The following is an 18,853-nucleotide window of genomic DNA, read 5'->3' as shown; positions in this document are numbered from 1 at the left end:
AGGCGGGAAGGCCTGTGGTGAGCCAGCCATTGACTTTGGAAAATGGTTTTGAAATAAGGAGACGCTGGTTTTAGTGCAGGTCCTTACAAATGATTGATACTTTGGTATTTGATTAAACTAATTGATGGAGTATATTTCAAATTCCCGACATTCGACAGTAATTTACTGAGAGCTTGCTTTGTGCACATTCTGGAATTACAGTACACTTCTCTGGCTTTCGATTGCTGACAGGTTCAACAAACGTGCTTGTTATTGCAACGAGGGAGGACAGCTCAGGTTAATTCTCAAGACGTGAGTAGCTGAATTGGAAACTTCTAGTAAAAGGGGAAGAAAAGCCTCAGGTGTAACATAAGGATTGTCACCTGGTTGTTGCCTAATTCACCCCCCTCGGTGAGTTTGCTTCCCGGGGACGTGTGCACTGTTTTGTGCTGCATTAGCAGCGCCCCAGCACTCAGACCGAGGGAGGAGAGATGCAGGCCGAGGTACCCTTCCGCAGGCAGTGGGTAAATGAAACAGGAAAAAGACAAAGGTGAGTAGAGAGGCCGGGAGAAGGATGCTAAGTAGAAAAGATTAGGAAAAGGACTAGATAATGGGCAGGGTTAAAACTTTGGGGCAGCTGCTTTGGGTGCCCTGTTTTAGGGTGCCTCCCTTGGCTGTGTTCACTACGGTTGGTTGGTTGGAGCACAGGTTGGGATGGGTGGTAGTGAGGAATCCAGGAGACGGGGGTACGGTGGTCTAAAACCCACTTGCTCTGCTCAGCTTTTACCTTCACGTTTTGGTTTGGAGCTTTTACCTTCACATTTTGGTTTGGAGTTTTAATAGGGCACAGGCAGGTTTTTAATTTGGGGTGGGGAGAAGTCAATCCTAATTTGTGTAGTGTGGCCAGTTCTAAAATCCAACGTTTTAATTTCATTTCTTTGCTCTCTCTTCCATCGGAAAGTTTTACTGGGCTGCTTTTCGTTTTCCTTCTTTGCCTGTGCATGGAACACTTGCTTCCTACCTCAGGTAGGAATACCTCATCTCCTGTAGGGGGCAGAGTCTCAAAAGGAAAAGGCAGAAACTTGTTAAGCAAAACTCCGAATGTTTTTTAAATTACTTGGGAGGCTGTTCATTATATCAAGGATTATTATAGCAGATGGAACTTTAAAAATTGATCTATGTTTCTCACAAACACAGTTAATCTAAACCAGCTGCTTCTCTGTGTAGTACTTGTGTTCCCCAGCTTTGCATTCTCATAAAAACACTCACTCGGTGAAAGAGCTGGTTCCATAGCATGTTTACCTTCCAGAAGGCCAAAAAGTCCAGTCAATTGTTTTTAGTTGAGTCTTGGCTTTGTCTGTTATTTTAAGGAGAAGCTAATTCACAATATTTCATGGTTTTAGTGAGCCTCTTTAGACTGTAAGTTTTTACGTCCACTTCGTCCCTCCCCCTGTGAATATTTTTGATGAATAAGCCTTAAAAGTGGAAGATTGCACTGGGTAGCTCTTTATTAATGATGTCATTCAGTTGCTATTCAGGGGAGCCACAAACGTTGGCTTTTAAATCTACAAAATAGCGCAGTTGGCCTTATTGCACTAAATTCTTTCTATAGGTGAAGAATTTTCTATATTCTTCAAAACTTAAAGTGCCCCTGCAGAGAAAATGGATCACAACCATCCAAAAATGTCTGAGGTTATGGTTTTGAAAATACATGTTTATATATGACTGTATATTTCTTAGCATGTGCTTGAACTTTTTATAGTTGTATTTGATTATGTGCGGTTTGGTCCACGACTTCCTCTCAGCTCCACGGCCGCCCTATGCTTGGGAAGCCCCAGCCACGGTGGTCTTCTCGCCGTTCTGGAACCTACCTTGGTCAGTCCCGCCTCCGCAGCCTTTACACGTGCTCTTCCCTCTTTCTGAAGATATGCCTTTGAAAATTAACTTCTTCCATTCCATCATTTATTGTGTTGTAAGTCTCTGACCACGTGCCTTGAAATGGGTGCACCTGGGCAAGTCAGTGCTGCAAGAAAGTAGACGTGGCCCCTGCTCTCAGGGAACTTGCATTCCACTAGGGAAGCCAGACATCATTTATATGATCACTTCGTGACTGCCACATGGCAACTGAGACAAGAGCTCTGGAAGGCAGGCCCGCCTGGGGCTAGAGAACTGACAGAGGTGGACTGTAGGAAATTGCAGATACTGGGTTATTGTCGACCTACGAAAACCGGGCAGTTTGGCAAGGCTGAACCTAATGTCAGACCCTGAAGCTGCAGGAGGTGCTGAGCAGAGGAGCACGTGAGGACAGTGGTGTTCAATGAAAACTCGGTGGCACTTCTGTGCAGCTTTTCAGAAACACCTCTGCAGCAGAAGACGAGGGCCCGTCGTTAGTGAAGTTGCCGGTGGGATTCTAAATTGTGTTTGGCAATGGGGAATCTGCGCTATTAAAATATTAATGCTAAGACAAATGCTTATGCGGCTTATTGAAATATTTATCAAGGAGGTACCTATAAGTGCTTCTAAGTTGGGCTGCTCACAGAGAGCTGTGGTGTGAGGCAGCAGCCCTGTTTTCCTCAGGAATGCGACGTGTGTACATACCAATTTCCCCTCAATAGATAAGGTTTTCTTGGCACTAGTACACACAGAGATTTTTTCCTGTAATTTCCCCGCAATCAAGAAACCTAGCAATTGAGTCCAGTACCATAATAAAAGGGCCCAGGGCCTTGCTTATGCTGCATCAGGGAGATGCACAGCTCACCTTTTAAAGCGCCTTTCCTTGCTGCTTTGTCATCTGGAAGTGAAATCGGATGGCCCACTGTGGGGCAAGGTTCCTGATTCTGAAGTTGACAAGGAAGAGGCTGCAAGAAAGAGTGAGCCCTGGGGATCCCTCGCCATTGTCACGCTGTCAGTTTTCATGGGTTTACTTCTTCGGCTGCTGTTTAACCTCTTGGGGCTGCTGTTGGTAATTACGTTTCTCTGGCTTTAAGAGCTTTTTGCTTTCCTCGTCCTCCACCCCCCCCCCCCCCCCCAGCCTTTGGGAGGGGAAACCCAAGGTGGGGAGGGTGGGGCGAGTTTTGCTGTGCATTCCTCAGCCATTCAGTGCAAATTCTGTAATTACCGGCATTGTGTCCTCTCTGAATGGCACATAATACAGCAGAAAGCCATTCCTAATTGAGACCTTACAGGAGGTACAAATCCTCTCTTTGTTCAGCCTGACAAATTAGTGCCAGAAAGTGGCAGGGTCCGAGTGGGAATCAAAGGCAAGAAACACAAAGATGGAACTTAAGGCTACAGTAATAATCCTCTCTTGTCCTGAGGGGGAAAAAGGAATGACCAATGAAAAATGAAGTTTTTTTGTTTTGTTATAAATTCCCTTGACATGACAGCACCTCGGGGCTGCTCTATTTATTTAGCAAAAGTGATTAAATAGTAATACAACAGGGCTGCCCATTGTTTCCCCGGGAGCCCCCACCTCACAGACCCCTGCTGCCTTGGCTAATTGATTGACAATGAACCTCTGATAAAGAAGTATGTTGTTAGGACCTGAGCTGGGGGGAGCACTTTTTCCCTCTCTTTGTGTGTCTGAGTGTGTGTGTGTGTGTGTGTGTGTGTGTGAGAGATTTCATTTTTGTTTGAATTGCCCTCTAGTTTTTCTTTGCCCCCTCCCTTCCCCCCCTTGCTTTTTTCCCCCAAAGCTTTTCAGAGCTTGCTCCCAGCTGACATTCACAAACAGGTAGAGAGGCATTAGTATTGTCGTGCAGGCTTTTGACAAGTTTATCTGTGGAGCCAACTTCCTCCTCTCCCCCTGCTCCATGTAAGGCAACACAGCAGTGTGAGAAGAGAGAAAGAGGAAGGGGGGCTGATTGTTGGTGCTTTAAGGTCAAAAAAGTGTTTTTTTTAAGTTTCTCATTTGTGGGAACGGATGTCTGAAAGTAGTCTTTGAACTAAGATTTTTCTCTTAAATTCATTACTCAACTTAAAAAAAAATCTGTGCACTTACAGCATTTATATGTTGGGGGTGGGTGTTGTGAAGGAAGAAATAGACATTTGAATTATTTAGTCTCCCCTTAGATCCTGCGAAGTGGGGATTGATTATTTAAGGATAGAATCTGGCTGCTTGTGGTGTAACTCAGTACCCCAAGGATGCTGTAAATTGTGGGGAGATGACCAAAGCCCTCCAGGCAGATAAGTAATAGCTCCTGGTTGTTATTTGTTATATATGCTCAACTAGCTCAACCGGAGCTAAATCCCTAATTTAACTCTGTTACAGCTGCAAAAACAAATCATTTCAAGCCCCTATGAAAGCAAAATATATTAAACAAACAGTATCGACCTTGTTAATACCACATGGCATTTCGTGTGATAAATGAGGGTGTCTTTCTGGCAAAGGCCTGTTTTATGACATTGTTTAGACATAAAGGATACCTTTACCCTGGTAATACAAGCATCCCTGATAGAAAGTAAGGAGTGGTTAATTATTCATTAAATGGCTGCCAGTCGGGAAGTAGGCAATATTTCTGAGTTGGGCATAGTTACTTATTGGCCTCAGAGTAAATCATGCAGAATAGCAATTCTTAAGAAAATGGGAAATTAAATGTGGGAGCTGATAATGCATGTGAGTTTAGATAAAGAAAGATCTGTAGGTTTTTAAGTGTTAAGAAGGGAAGTTGTATATTATGCTCTTGGAGAAAAAAAAAAGTTCTAATGTAGCCAAAATCTGTCTTGACTTCCATGTGAAAAATCAGAAGATCCTCTAGCAGCAAAAGTGCCAGGTCTCCGAAGGAAATGAAAGAAAAAAAGAGAGAAATAGATTTTCCTTGGTATCTCCAATTCCTATCTTTACTGCTGTTTTCAAATTTGTCTTCCACTTGCTAGGAATTGTAGTGAGATGAAAATTTATTTGAGTTAAGGAATAGACAGGTAGCCAGTTAGAGGAGAAAAGGACAATGAAGGAAAACTTGGATATGCCCCCCGCCCCCAAACATATAAACAGCTTAGAACTGTTTAGTCCACTGTTGTCTTCTCACCTTGTAAGGTCTAAGTCATTTTGTTTTTCAATGTGTTGGATTGCTGTCTTCAGAGGAGAAAGTTCTAGTTTGTGTGTGTTCATCCTGACTGGCTAAGTTTTATTTCCATACACACACACACACACACACACACACACACACATAAAAGGGTAATATGCTAATTAGACTGGGAGACCTTTCAGGAGACCTTCTGGACGTTCTTCTGGTTCAGGAGACCTTCTGGACGTTCTTCTGGACAAAGCCATGGTGGCGGGGCCGAGGTAGAGGCGGTTAGGGGCCAAGAGGGCAGGACAGTTGTGGGTGATCAGGCCAGGATAGGGTGGCAGTTGTGGGTGATCAGGCTGGCAGAGTGGCAGTTGGGGGTGAGCAGGCCAGCAGGGAGGGCAGGTGAGGGCGAGCAGGCCAGCAGGGTGGCAGTTGGGGACAAGCAGGCCAGCAAGGGGGGGGGGCAGTTGGGGGCCAGCAAGCAGAGTGGTTAGGGGCAGTCAGGCAAGCAGAGTGGTTAGGGGCAGTCAGGCAGACAGGCAAGTGAGCGGTTAGGAGCCAGCAGTCCCGGATTGCGAGAGGGATGGCCGACTGCCAGTTTAGGCCCAATCCTCCGAGGAGTCCCAGATTGGAGACGGTGCAGGCTGGGCTGAGGGACACACCCCCCCCGCCCCCATGCACAAATTTCATGCACTGGGCTCACGCTCTCTTTCTCTCTCTCTCTCTCTCTCTCTCTCTCTCTCTCTCTCTCTATATATATATATATATATATATATATATGTATATATATATATTTTAATGATTTCAGAGAGGAGGGGAGAGGGAGAGAGAGATGGAAACATCAATGATGAGAGAGAATCATTGATCAGCTGCCTCCTTCATGCCCCCTACTGGGGCTTGAGCCTGAAACCCCAGCATGTGCCCTTGACCAGAATCAAACCCGGGACCCTTCAGTCTGCAGGCCAATGCTCTATCCACTGAGCCAAACCGGCCAGGGCTATTTTCCCCCAACCTTGAATATGACTGTGAAGGGGCTGCTGATAGTAAAATCTGTAAGTGGAGTTTGGTGGAGGGTTCATTTCAACAAGCATTTATTAAACTCCACACACATGCTCTGCCAGGCACCTTGGCAAATGCAAGTGGGGTGAGGTACAGGCCGTGCCTTTCAAAGATTTATAGAATCCCTTCCATGAGGGTATGAGGGGCTTGAAAGGGGTGAGCAGGAGAATGGGACTGGGAGATAAGGGGTTAAGCTTGTATGGCCATTGGCTTGGAGATCAATACATCCTGCTCTGTTTATGTCAGAGAATCCCTGTGGTAGAGAATTTGAAACCTGAAGAGCTGAAGTGGTGTCTCTCCCACTTCCCTATTTTAAACTTCGTCCTTATATTTCCTGCAGTATTAAACTCAAAAAAATCTGCTTGGCTTTTACTGCCCGTCTATCCAGGATAAAACTTGAACCTCTGTTGTGTGCTCATGCAGTAGGTGCTATGGGAGACATAAGAGGAGCATAGATAGGAGCTGGATCCCAGGACTTCAGAGTCTGGTTGAGGCTGCACAAAGGAAAATGGAGTACTAGACAAGTCAGTTTATGCTATATAGCAGCAATTTTCAACCGGTATTTCGCAAGAATTTTTAAAACATGCAATACCTGACCTTCTTTCCCTTAGGCTGTGAAATAAAAAAAATGACAACAGCCAACACAATAATAGCCATCCAGTGTGAATGAATCAAAATTATACCAATTTTTTTTAGTTAGATTAGGTGTGCCACAGAATTTTAGTAATTAGTTTGTGTGCCATGAGATGAAAATGGTTGAAAATTGCTGCTATATAGCACTTAGTTTTCAAAAAAGCAAAAACCTCAAGACAGAGAAACTTGGGTTATCAGAAATTACAGTTATATAATTTTGTGAATGATCGGCTGCTTTACCCAAGGATTGTTGACTAATGGATCCCTTTCAGCCTAGAAGGCTGTCGTGAAAGGTGCATGATAATAGTGAGAAGCAGCATAACTTAGTAATTAAGATCAAGGACTTTGGAATCAGACTGGCTGGGTTTCCAGATCTGCTGCTCACTAACTGTGTGACCCTGGGTAAATTACTTAACCTCTCTGTATCTCTGTTTTTAAATCTCACATGTGGGAAAAGAATCACATCTACTTCCTAAGTTTCTAGTGAGAATAAAATGAGTTAACAGGGCTTGGAACTGTGCCTGGCACATAGTAAGTGCTATATAAGGGTTAGCTATTTTTACTATTTGCCCAGATAGGACAATAATTACCTCGATAAAGATATCAGTGGCATACTTATCAAATTTGTAGCGTTACCAAAACTAGGTTGGACAAATAATATGCTTAATGACAGAATCCAGATTCTGAAACATAAGCAAGAGGAATGAACCAAACAAGATGTGATTTAGTAGGGATAAACAGACACTCCTATACTTATATTCAGAAAATTAACTGCAAAGATATAAGGTAGAGGACACTCCATCTAACAGCAGCTTGTGTGGGCAAACAAACGAGGCAACAGGAAGCCAAAATCTGTGCTGCTGTGGTTACATCAAATCATGCACAGCAGGTCTATTGGGCGAGACCACATTCTCACTGTGTTCTCCATGGGCAGACCTGGACATTTCAGTTATGAATGCTGCCCCTGTAGAGCAGACAACCACAGCTGTTGACATGTGATAGGATAGTGAAGGCACTAAAGAACATGCCATACAAATAGGACCTAGACTAGGGAGAGAATAAGTGTTGTCTCCACTTAGAAAATAGGCTTTCTCTGTGTCGTTTCTTTGGACAAAGGTTATAGAAATGTCCAGAGTGGAATGGATTTTTCTTAAGATTTGATGGTCATGGGTGAAAATGAGTAGAGTGGCAAGAGCTCTGGCCAATGAGACTGGAAGACCTCGAGTTTTGACCTCAAGGCAAGTCACTTAACCTGTCTGAGCTAGTTTTCTCATCTGCAAGATGACAGATTTATTAATTCAGCCCTTCTGAAAATGTTTATTGGAGCCCTACTATGTTCTAAGCACTGTACTTGATGCACAGTGAACAAGATAATCCCATTATGTGTCTTCCCGGAAATTGGAAGCCAGACAAACAAGTAATTATAGCACACAGTTGAACTTGAAGGTTTGTGAGTTTTCTTCCAATACGTCCATCTTTCTGGGATATTTTAGAGGGAATGGCCTTGTATTATATGGTCCCTTTTATCTCTCATTCTATGAATCTTTAATGTCTACAGAAGATTAGAGAGAATTAGATGAATGTGGTTCTCCATTTAAACCTCATTTAATAAGTAATACCTTTTTTCCTTGGGGAAGAGATTTTAAACCTGTAGAAGTATCACTTGAGTAAGAAGACTGGAGACACAAATCTTTTTCCTGGCTCTGATGTCTATCATTGGATAAATTACTTTGCTTTTTACCCTCCTCCCCCCCTTTTTTTCCCCAGTTTTGTTTCTAGTTTCAGAAAATCATTTTAAATAAAAATGAATGTATATTAAGAATATAAATATACACTGAAATAATGGATTTAATGGAAGAAGAAGAATGTTATATAATTTGGGTTGAACTATTTCACATTCAAAAATTCAGAGAGATTTGATCACTTTATATAAGTAGGCCTTTTGATTTTATAGGACATAAATTTGCTTTTTTGATTTATTCCTGGTATTCTCATCATAGAAGTCACATGTTGGTCTTTGATGCGTTTCAGAAGAATAAAATCATTTTGAATTTCAGAAGATATGGATCTTTTGATAGACCTTCCTGGACTTCATAGGCCATAACTGTGCTATCATTTTTTTTTTTAAGCTGTTCATTTCTCTCAGTCTTTGTTGCTATACTTTGGTCTGGAAAGTTCTTGTACCTTTTTGTAGCTTCCTTTATGGTTAACATAGTTCTCATCATGTGTTCATTTCCGGCTAAACTTCTAAGGGAAGTGTTAATGTACTATTGGACTCTACATTGAGTTAAAAGTTTCTATCTATTGACCTTTCATTAGGAGAGAAATTGATCTAGGTGCAGTTTTAGAATAGATTGGGGTATCTTATCTGGGGGTATGTCAATATTCTCCTTAATTTCCTTGAAAAACTGAGCTTTCACAGGCTCCTCTAAGAGTAAGAGCTACTTGAGAGGTTTTCTAAAATCCATTTCTGCCTAAAAGCAGAAACATACTTAAGTAAAAACTTGCAATTTTTAAATACAGCTCTAAATAAGAAATTCTAATAATATAGTGATACCATTTTACTTCTCGCATTACTATTTTCTTTTTTAAAATTTTATCAAATATCTTTATTAATTTTTTAATCTCTATTGTTGAAAGTATTATATATGTCTCCCCTTTTCCCCCCATTGACCTCTTGTAGCCCGCCCCTACCTCCTCCCCACCCCCGCCTCCGCCTTCATCACCCTATTGTCTGTGTCCATGGGTTATGCATATATGCATACAAGTTCTTTGGTTGATCTCTTTCCGCCCACCCATCCTCCACATTACTGTTTTCTTCCAATTATTCATTCATTCAACAAACATGTAGTCCCAGAAATTTAGGTGTTGCGGTAAACTGAAAGTTAATTTTAGCAGTAGAAAATATGACTGTATACTGGTCTTTATACTTTGAAATATGTTAACATAGAAAATGTTTTAATTAAATCACATCAATAAAAAACAGAGCGTGAAACTTCTTTACACGTTTCAGATAAAAAATGGAGCCGGCCTGCAAAGCAGTGAACTGAGATGAGGGGAGACACACAATCTTCTGGGTATAGTTTTGAATTATGCTTTGTTGAAGACTTTTGGGTGTGGAAAATCCTTTACACTCTTAAAGACTTCCTTTCAAACCTCCCTTGACTACCCTGCCCCCCACCTTACTCTAATCCCCTAGGTAGAATTGAGCATTCCTCTTGCATGACCCCACCCCCTCCACTCTCCTGGACTCCTGTCCTGGGCCTATAACTTTCATCTGACTTTTGAGAGCAGGACCCAGCACTTTTCAAAGTGTGGCCAGAGCACCATTTGTATCAGTTTCATGAGGGTGATGTGGGGAGCATTGGTTGGACTCTTCCCTGTTGAAGTCAGGATCTCTGGGATCGGGCCTAGAGATTTTAACAAACTTCCCAGTTGATTTGATTGCATACAAAGTTTGAGAAACCACCAGCTATTCCATAGAATGTTCTTAGTGAATGAACCAAGTCATTCTTCAGTTTTCTCTGGGTTATTAAGCACACTTCCTTCAATTGTTTCTTCAACATATGTCCAACATTTGCTGATAATCTCCAGGTTTCCATGTCTTCCTTATATTCTGGAAACTGCAATGATGTTCTCATAGGGTTCTACCCAGCTGTGAATACAAACGAAAGAAGAGATTAGTTCAAGATGTTACCCACATTCTAGCTTCCTTTTTAATACATCCTAATATTCTGCCTAGTTTTATTTTATACTTGATAAGCATACTTAGCATTTGAATTTTTAAAAATATATTTTTATTGATTTCAGAGAGGAAGGGAGGGTGAGAGAGAGATAGAAACATCAATGATGAGAGAGAATCATTGATCAGCTGCCTCCTGCACGCCCCCTACTGGGGATCGAGCCTGCAACCCAGTCATATGTCCTTGACCGGAATCAAACCCGCAAACCGCGCCGCTCTATCCACTGAGCCAAGCCGGCTAGGGCAGCGTTTGAATTTTGAGATAGCCTTGACCTCTCTCACTCTCTTTGCTACCAGTTGGGTCGTCTTTCACCAACACAACTACAGTGGTCTTCTAACCAGTCTTCTGCTGCCAGTGTAACCTTCCCAAGTCTTGTCTTCACTGCAGAGCATGTGATCTTCTAAAATTCAAATGGATCCTCTTTCCAGTCCTTCAGCAGCTCCCCACATCTTGCAAGATGAGCATCCTTACAGTTACCCCGAATGATTTGACTCCTGTCCCCGACTCACATTCAACTCTTGCCCTCTGGTCACTCTCTCCCTCATTCATTTCCAGTCAGCCACTGGTGTGTGCCTTCCAGCAGTGACTGCACCACAGGGGAGGGAAGGTTTCTAGTGGTCTCTTCTGGGCCTTCCTGGGACCAAGCAGCTCAGAAGCAACCAAGAAACTGGCTGGCTCTGGGCTGCCCGCCTTGGCTGCAGCCTCCCAGAGCCCCCGCACCGGTGGTGGGATAATGTGCAGATCCGGTGACTTTATGATCCCCACTCGCAAATCTTGGCTTGAAATAGCGAGCATTTTCTTTTCTAAAGGATATTATAAAGGTGACCAACAAAATGAATTTTATGTCTTAGCTTTCACGGAAAATGGTTCAGTGTGTGCTATACACCACTTCTAGAAGGGAACTAGGATTCCAAAGCCAAAGACATGCAGGCTTGTATAAATTTTAAAAGATTGAAAATCACATTCTTTTCTTTCCCCCCAGCCTTATTGAGTTATCATTGACAAATAACATTGTGTATCTCTAAGGTGTACAGTGTGGTGATTTGATATACGTATATATTGTGAGATGATTGCCATGTTAAAGTTGGCTAAGACATCACCTCACGTAGTGAACATTTTTTTTGGTTTTTGTGAGAATAAGATTTATTCTATTATCAACTGTCAAATATACAATACAGTATTGTTAACTGCAGTCATCATGCTGTACATTAGATCCCCAGCTATACTGAGACATAACTGATGGAACATTGTGTATGTTTAAGGTGTACAGTGTGATGCTTTGCTAAGCATAGATTCTGCAAAATGAATACCACAATAAGGTTAGTTAACACACCCGTCACTTCACTTAGTTGTGTGTGTGTGTGGTGAGAATTTTTAAGATCTACCGTCTTAGAAACTTTCAAGTATAAAATACAATATTGTTGACTATAGTCACCATGCTAAAAATCACATTCTAGCCAGTTATGTGCCAAGGTTGTGTCCTGCTTGTTTTTTTCAGTAAAGTGAATCACGGGGGCTGAATCAGAGGCCTTGCTGAAAACAAATCACCAGCCCTTGCCTTTGACAGAGGATAGACTTAGTTGGGAAGTCTTGGTCTCTTTCTCCATCTTTACCAATAAAGATGCTCTTTTCAGCCCCCAGACTTTAGACCAGACAGTATAGTAGTCACACATGACTTGGTGGCTGGGATGCACCCACACTCAGTGGGATAAGTAATACATTAGAAGTACAAGCTCGGTCTTCCGTTTATAGCCCTGCCTCTGGTTGATTATACAGCCTCGAGCCAGCCTTTTCACAGTCTTGCGGGTCAGCATCTTCGACACTATAACTTGAGGGAAGATGAAGCTGCCTTGATTATGTACCATTCAAATGTTACAAAGTACCGGCCAAACCAAAAGTGCCCAATCTTAATCTAGTAATATTGTACATCACTGCATCCCCCCCCCCCCCGAAAATATGAGAGGTTCCTTAGGTGATTTCTTAGATGATCAGAAGTCTGATTGTGGTCTAACAATGGATGGGAAACCTTGAGGAAAACTATGTGTCTCATCCATGGTAGGATGAGGAACTTTAACTGAGTGGAAGGTGCCCCATAATGCAGAGGGTTATCCTGGCATCCTCCTGAGCCCAGCTCTCCGGGACGATCCTCATCTCAGGGATCTTCACCCACTGACACCCATGTTCTGGTTGCCTGATTGCCTTCCCCTTACTTCCCCACGGGTTATTGGGTGCTGTCTGTGTGAGCCATCATCCTTCCAGGGGCTTTGCAGGGTTAAAAATCTTACCTCTTCATTCTGCTCCCAGGGGTCAGGAAGATGGAGACCACGATAGCCACGTGCATTGTTTATGGATCACATACTAGACCCTTACATTTGATAGGCTTACTCACAGCTGGAGCCAGTCCCCAAGGCCCTGCCTCCTGCAGGCTACGCTGAGCAGGCCAGGTCCTTCGACACTCACCAGTCAGATACCTTATTTTTCCATTTGTGAGGAAGGCTGGATACGCCATGGGAGAGAAGCTGGGGATATATTACTCTAGAAGAGTAGCAATATGAGGACCAGGAAATAAGGGTGTCCCACCTACCACTTCTAAATCTCCTGATATAAGCAGCCTATCTTCAAATACTAAATATATGGTTAAAAGATGACCTTTGGAAGTGATCACAGACCTGTGTGGGTTTTTTGTGGGTTTTTTTAATCCTCACCCAAGGATTTTTTTTTTTGTCATTGATTTTCAGATAGAGTAGAAGGGAGGGAGGTAGAAGGGGGGAAAGAGAGAGAGAGGGAGAAACATCGACATGAGAGATACACATCGGTTGGTTGCCTCTCGTACACTCCCTGAATGGGGTCAAACCCGAAACTGAGGTACATGCCCTTGACTGGGAATCGGACCCTGGACCACAGGGTGGTGCTGTAACCACTGAACACCCAGCCAAGGCCAAACCTGTGTTTTTAGAGAGACAGAAAAGCGTGGAAAGCAGGCCAAAGAAGGCATAAGGGAAAAGAAAAAGGAATACAGTGGACCAAGGCAGTCCTCAAGTCTTCTAGAACACGAAGAATTCAGTTTAGGGTGAAAATGAAGAAATTCAAGCGTGGATTTGAAGGAAGCTGATGAAAGTGGTCTTTTCACTTTGAGACTATTTCTAGCACTATTCACATCCACTCTCATGACTTTAATTTTATGAAATTGTTGTCATTACTAAAATAGCTCAAGGAGAAATTACTCTAAGAGATGCTGCCATGGAGGTTTTAGCAAAGAGGAAAGGTTGTGTTTTAAAGATACTGCCAAGTTCAAAGAGATAAGACTCTCACAAAATAGCAGGGGAGAGAAACAAGCATCAAGAATGGGGAGTGACGTGAGAGGGAAGTGGTGGGACGGTGTATGTGGCAGAAACTCCAGCTGGAAGAGGCTGATGTATGTAGGGATGTCTATGTACCGCATGCTGGAAGGAGACAGTAAGGAAAGACAGGTTGCTTTTCAGGTAAACCAGAAAGTTAATCTGAATTTCCCAAGCAATACACGGTCATTGACTTTTGAAGCAATCGGGGTAGAGCTGTAATGAGGGAATCGCTAACGAGTTAGTGCTGGCTTAATACAATGTTAAATGCCAGGGAAAATCAGTGTAGCAAGAACATAATTTGGGCAGATAAACAATGGATTCTCTGTGAGAAAAAATGGTACAGAGCAGGGCTGGGACTCGGCTGAGGGCACAAAATTTAAGGGGATGCCAAAAGCCCTCAGTCATCAAGATAAGTCATATTTTAATGTAACATTATTGAACAATCAAAAATAATACCAAAAAATCCATGAAGAACAAAATACAACATTTTAAATAGAGACAGGACAGTAGGGCTGATTTTTCCTGTGGCCTCAGGCTCTGATACGGTTCAGAGGAACATCCCGTAAGAGTTTGTGTAGTAAGACAACTTCCCCCAAAGCTCTCAGCGTAAGTTCCAAGTAGCCAGGCCCAGCATCTGCCTCGTTACAAGGATGGTGAGGCTGACCTTCCCTTGCTGTCCCGGACTGCAGGGCTCCCACGTTTAAGGTAGAACTGACAGAGCAGGGGGTAAGTGGTGATAGAGGAGCCTTAGTCCCACCACTGGCTGCTTTCATGTCTCAAATAATCAGCTTAACTGGCAATGTCTTCTTGCCAGTTAATCTTTCCAAAGCTGAGGCTGCTGTTCTGCTTCAGACCACCCTAGCTGGTCCTGTATCTTATTGATTAGTTCGGACTCCTTCCCGTGAGCATCCAGGATCCTTAGGTTCTAGCCCAGCCGTGGGCAAACTACGGCCCGCGGGCCGGATCCGGCCCGTTTGAAATGAATAAAACTAAAAAAAAAAAAAAAAGACTGTACCCTTTTATGTAATGATGTTTACTTTGAATTTATATTAGTTCACACAAACACTCCATCCATGCTTTTGTTCCGGCCCTCTGGTCCAGTTTAAGAACCCATTGTGGCCCTCGAGTCAAAAAGTTTGCCCACCCCTGTTCTAGCCCCAGTTCATCCTTCAAAGCTCTCCCCACGTCCCTGTGGCTACAGTGAGCTGCAGACAACTGGCAAAGTCAGTGTTTTCCAAACGTGCTCCCATTTTTCTGACTTGAACTTTCATTTGTCAAAATCTTTTTTCTTTAAGGCCCAGCTGGAATGTCCCTGTGTCCACACAGCCGTCCTCGTCCTCTATCTCCGCAATTAGACGGACTGCTTTCTCCTTTGCGCCTCTCTTATCTTCTGCTTCCCACCTTATAGAGTTGTATTCTTTCCTCCCCGCCCCCACTTTCATATCCAGAGATGATGCTACTGCTTGTGAGGTCCAAGGCTGAATCACTAATGAACTAAATTACGTATTTTTGTATAGTTGATTCATGTTTTCTGTGCTTGTCATATTGTCATCCACAGCAGACAATGTTTCTAATGTCCCCCACAAGGAGATAGCCACGTGGAAATTCACCTATTAGTTCACTGTGTTGCTCACAAAGCGCCACACACCAGCCAGTTCAGTGAGGCCCTGCCTTTTTTGCCAGATGTACACCCATGGACAGAATGCGTTTATCACCTTCTGCCTCAGTTTCTTTATTTGTAAAAAGGGGATAATACCCACCTCATAGAATTGGTGGGAATTGTGTGTGTGTGAAGTGTGCATAACACTGCCTGGCATATAGTTTGCACTATGTAGAAATTTATTTGTCCCTTTCCCTGTTTGTAATTTCCATTTTAAATTGTGTTCCATTTTCTTGAAAGTCTTTGGGGAAAGAGCAGATGGGGACAGAAGTTAATGAGAAAGTCTGAGAGGGAAACTAGTATGAAAAAATACTAAATTTAGACTGATTTAAATATACTAGATGGTGAATTTGTAGCATTTCATTATTAAACTTTTCTTATCTTACCCTACGATAAATACCAGTATTGAAGCATCTGATCGTAAGAAAAATTGAAAGTAACTAAACAACTCAAATTATTTCTTTGGAAGTGAAAATATGTGTCACAGATTGTTATATTTATAAATCAAAGAAGGTAGCTATTTAGTACGTAGAAAAGCAGTCAGAGTCTCTAGAGCAGTGAACATATTTACTTACTTCCCTTAGCAAAAATCAAGATTTATTGCCTTTCAAGATAAATTTTGACTAAATATTGACTTTAGGTTCTCAATCATTGTTTACCTGAAAGACTAATAAATCTTGACACTTCTCAACTTGAGTTGGAGTCTACTTGGTATTTATTAATTTATTTAATAAGATTTATAATCTTAACATTCCATGAGCTTGAATAAACAAACATTATAGAGTTTAGCAAGAGTAGAAAGTCTTTAGTTTATATTTTCTTTCTTCCTTTTTTTTTTCTTTTTTGCTGCAAAAAAAGCTTTATTGTTTTCAGTTGGTCCACGGCTTGAGAGAGGGCTCCAGGGTGGTAAACACTGCCTAGTGGCTGCAGGGGGCAGGAGCTCTGACACCAAGGGGGTGCAGAGGGGCCCCTCCAAGCCTACTAGGCTCCGGAGGCTCCTAGTCCTGCTTGAGGGTGAGCCTTCCCAAGAGAGATTCACCCAGCCCAGCCTGTACAGGTTAGTCATGATCGCCCATCTTCCTGATGAGTTTCTCCTCCTCATCTAGGAAATGACTCTCCGGGAAGTCACAGAAATGGAGGTCAGTATGGGCAGTACCCCGGTGCACACATCCCAAAACACTAGGCTCAGTTTTTCTCCAGGGCCATGGCGGCTTCATGGCGTTCATGGCTCTACCCCACTCATCTTGGGACGGCTCCTGCATGTCCTGGAAAAGGATGCGGCCACCGTTTTGCATTTTTACGAGAAGCTGGGTGCTTTTGTGCTTCTCCTTGACCAACTCACAGATGTGGCCCATGCCCTCCAGAGCCACGTGGTGGAAATACAAGCCCAGAGAGAGGTAGGCATAGGAGGCCCGTAGATGCAAGTTGACCAGGTGGTTGGTGGTGGCCTCCACCTGGGTGGAATAATTCTGCTAAATCTGGGAGCTAATGGTTGTTTGACAATAAGGAGCTAAACACAAAAGTCTGTGCCCGATGGTCCTGGAGAGAGAGGATGGCTGACAAGATGGTTTACAGTGGTTCTCAACCTTCTGGCCCTTTAAATACAGTTCCTCATGTTGTGACCCAACCATAAAATTATTTTCATTGCTACTTCATAACTGTAATGTTGCTACTGTTATGAATCATAATGTAAATATCTGATATGCAGGATGGTTAGGTGACCCCTGTGAAAGGGTCATTCGACCGCCAAAGTGGTCGCGACCCACAGGTTGAGAACCGCTAGTTTTGGAGGTGGGGACTAGAAAGGAGTTTGGAGGGTGGAAGAAGGGGGACTCCCCAGGTCTGTTCTTTCCAAACACTGTTGAAGCAAGAGACAGGTTTAGGGCACCCCCGACAGGCTGCCTTATAATTTCAATCAGCAGCAATTACATAGCATGTGATTTTCACTTCACTTCTTATTTAAACATAGTACATTTAAATAGTCACTGCTAAAAAACCACACACACCTACTTTAGACTTGTAGAATACTTCTAAATTTTAAACCAGTTGTTATTCAGATTGGATTTTTACAAGTATCTTTTTTTGGTTGCCTTAGTCCTGCAAGTAAAATCAAGTAACACATGATTAGACTTTTAGATGGCCTCTGTCCTGGTCAGTTGCTGTCTGTTGGTCTCAGCCTCAGTCTGTTTCTCTAGATATAATGTGGATTGAACACTCATTGTGTCCAGGGGCAGCGCTAATAGGTTACAGGCGTAACATGCACCATATTGCTGTGTGGAAATGAAAACCCTTTAGTCAGGTGCTTCCATTTTGTCCAACAGGAGTTACTTCTCATATTCTTGAGGACAGAGCTGTCCTGGCAACCGCTACAGCCCATTCTACAAGGGCCAACAAGTTATCCTAGATGTGTGTCAGCCACAGTGGGAAGTGTCCTTCAAGTGCTTTATTTATGCTTCTTACATGTCAGCCCCTTGTCTGTGCAGCCCAACTTTTTGAGTCAAAGTTTTGGCCAATAATAAGTGACAATTTTTTTTACACTCTCTCACTGTTATAAAGGCCGTTTATAGACAAACATAAAATGAAGCCCATCAGAAAAGGGTTATTTTTCTGATGGACAGAAATGAACTTTAGTATAGCTTTGGGGAGAACCCGTCAGTGCATTTCAAGATTGTGCTCTGCTTTATTGTGCTTCACAGATGTTGTGTTTTTTAATAATTGAAGGCAAGACCTTATACCAGTAAAGTGATTACTACTCTCTTCATTGCAGCACTGTATTTTTTGGGGTGGTCTGGAACCAAACCCACGATATTTCCGAGGTATGCCTATATGTGTATTGCCTTCCAGCCATGAATTTTCATCCCCTGGGAAGAGAATTCACTATCAAAAGACCTAAAACCTTATGGAGAAAGTTTTGAGATACTGCAGTTTAAAGTGAGCCCAGAAAGTAAAAAAAAAAAGGGACTACCAGCAGTCTGCCACACTACAGAGTGGGCAAAAGTGGGTGTACAGTTGTGAGTACGTGAAATGTATTATTATTTTTTAACCAGAGGCCCAGTGCACGAAATTCATGCACTCGGGGCGGGGGTGCGGTTCCTCAGCCCAGCCTATGCCCTCTCGCAGTCCGGGAGCCCTCAGGGGATGTCTGACTGCTGCAGAGGTGGGAGAGACTCCCACCACCACCACTGCGCTCGCCAGCTGTGAGCCCGGCTTCTGGCTTAGCAGCCCTTCCCTTGTGGGAGCGCATTGATCACCAGGGGGAAGCTCCTGTGTTGAACATCTGCCCCCTGGTTGTCAGTGCTCATCATAGTGACCGGTCACTCCGCCGTTCAGTCGATTTGCATATTAGCCTCTTATTATATAGGATTATTGTATTATTTATTTGTATTAATTCCATATGAACAACTGTAAACCTACTTTTGCTCATGC

General features: G+C 43.0%; 1 protein-coding gene across 6 annotated transcripts in view; it reads left to right on the top strand.

Moving 5' to 3' along the window:
- The window catches only part of PLEKHM3 (pleckstrin homology domain containing M3), a 164,968-nt gene that overhangs the window by 38,444 nt on the left and 107,671 nt on the right, over nt 1-18,853 (top strand). The window lies entirely within an intron of this gene.

The sequence above is a fragment of the Myotis lucifugus genome, unplaced genomic scaffold, assembly GCF_000147115.1.
Source record: "Myotis lucifugus unplaced genomic scaffold, Myoluc2.0 scaffold_3, whole genome shotgun sequence".
In the NCBI taxonomy this organism is placed as follows: Eukaryota; Metazoa; Chordata; class Mammalia; order Chiroptera; family Vespertilionidae; genus Myotis; species Myotis lucifugus.
Note: the sequence above shows the minus strand (reverse complement) of the source record. Positions and strands in the feature narration are given on the sequence as shown.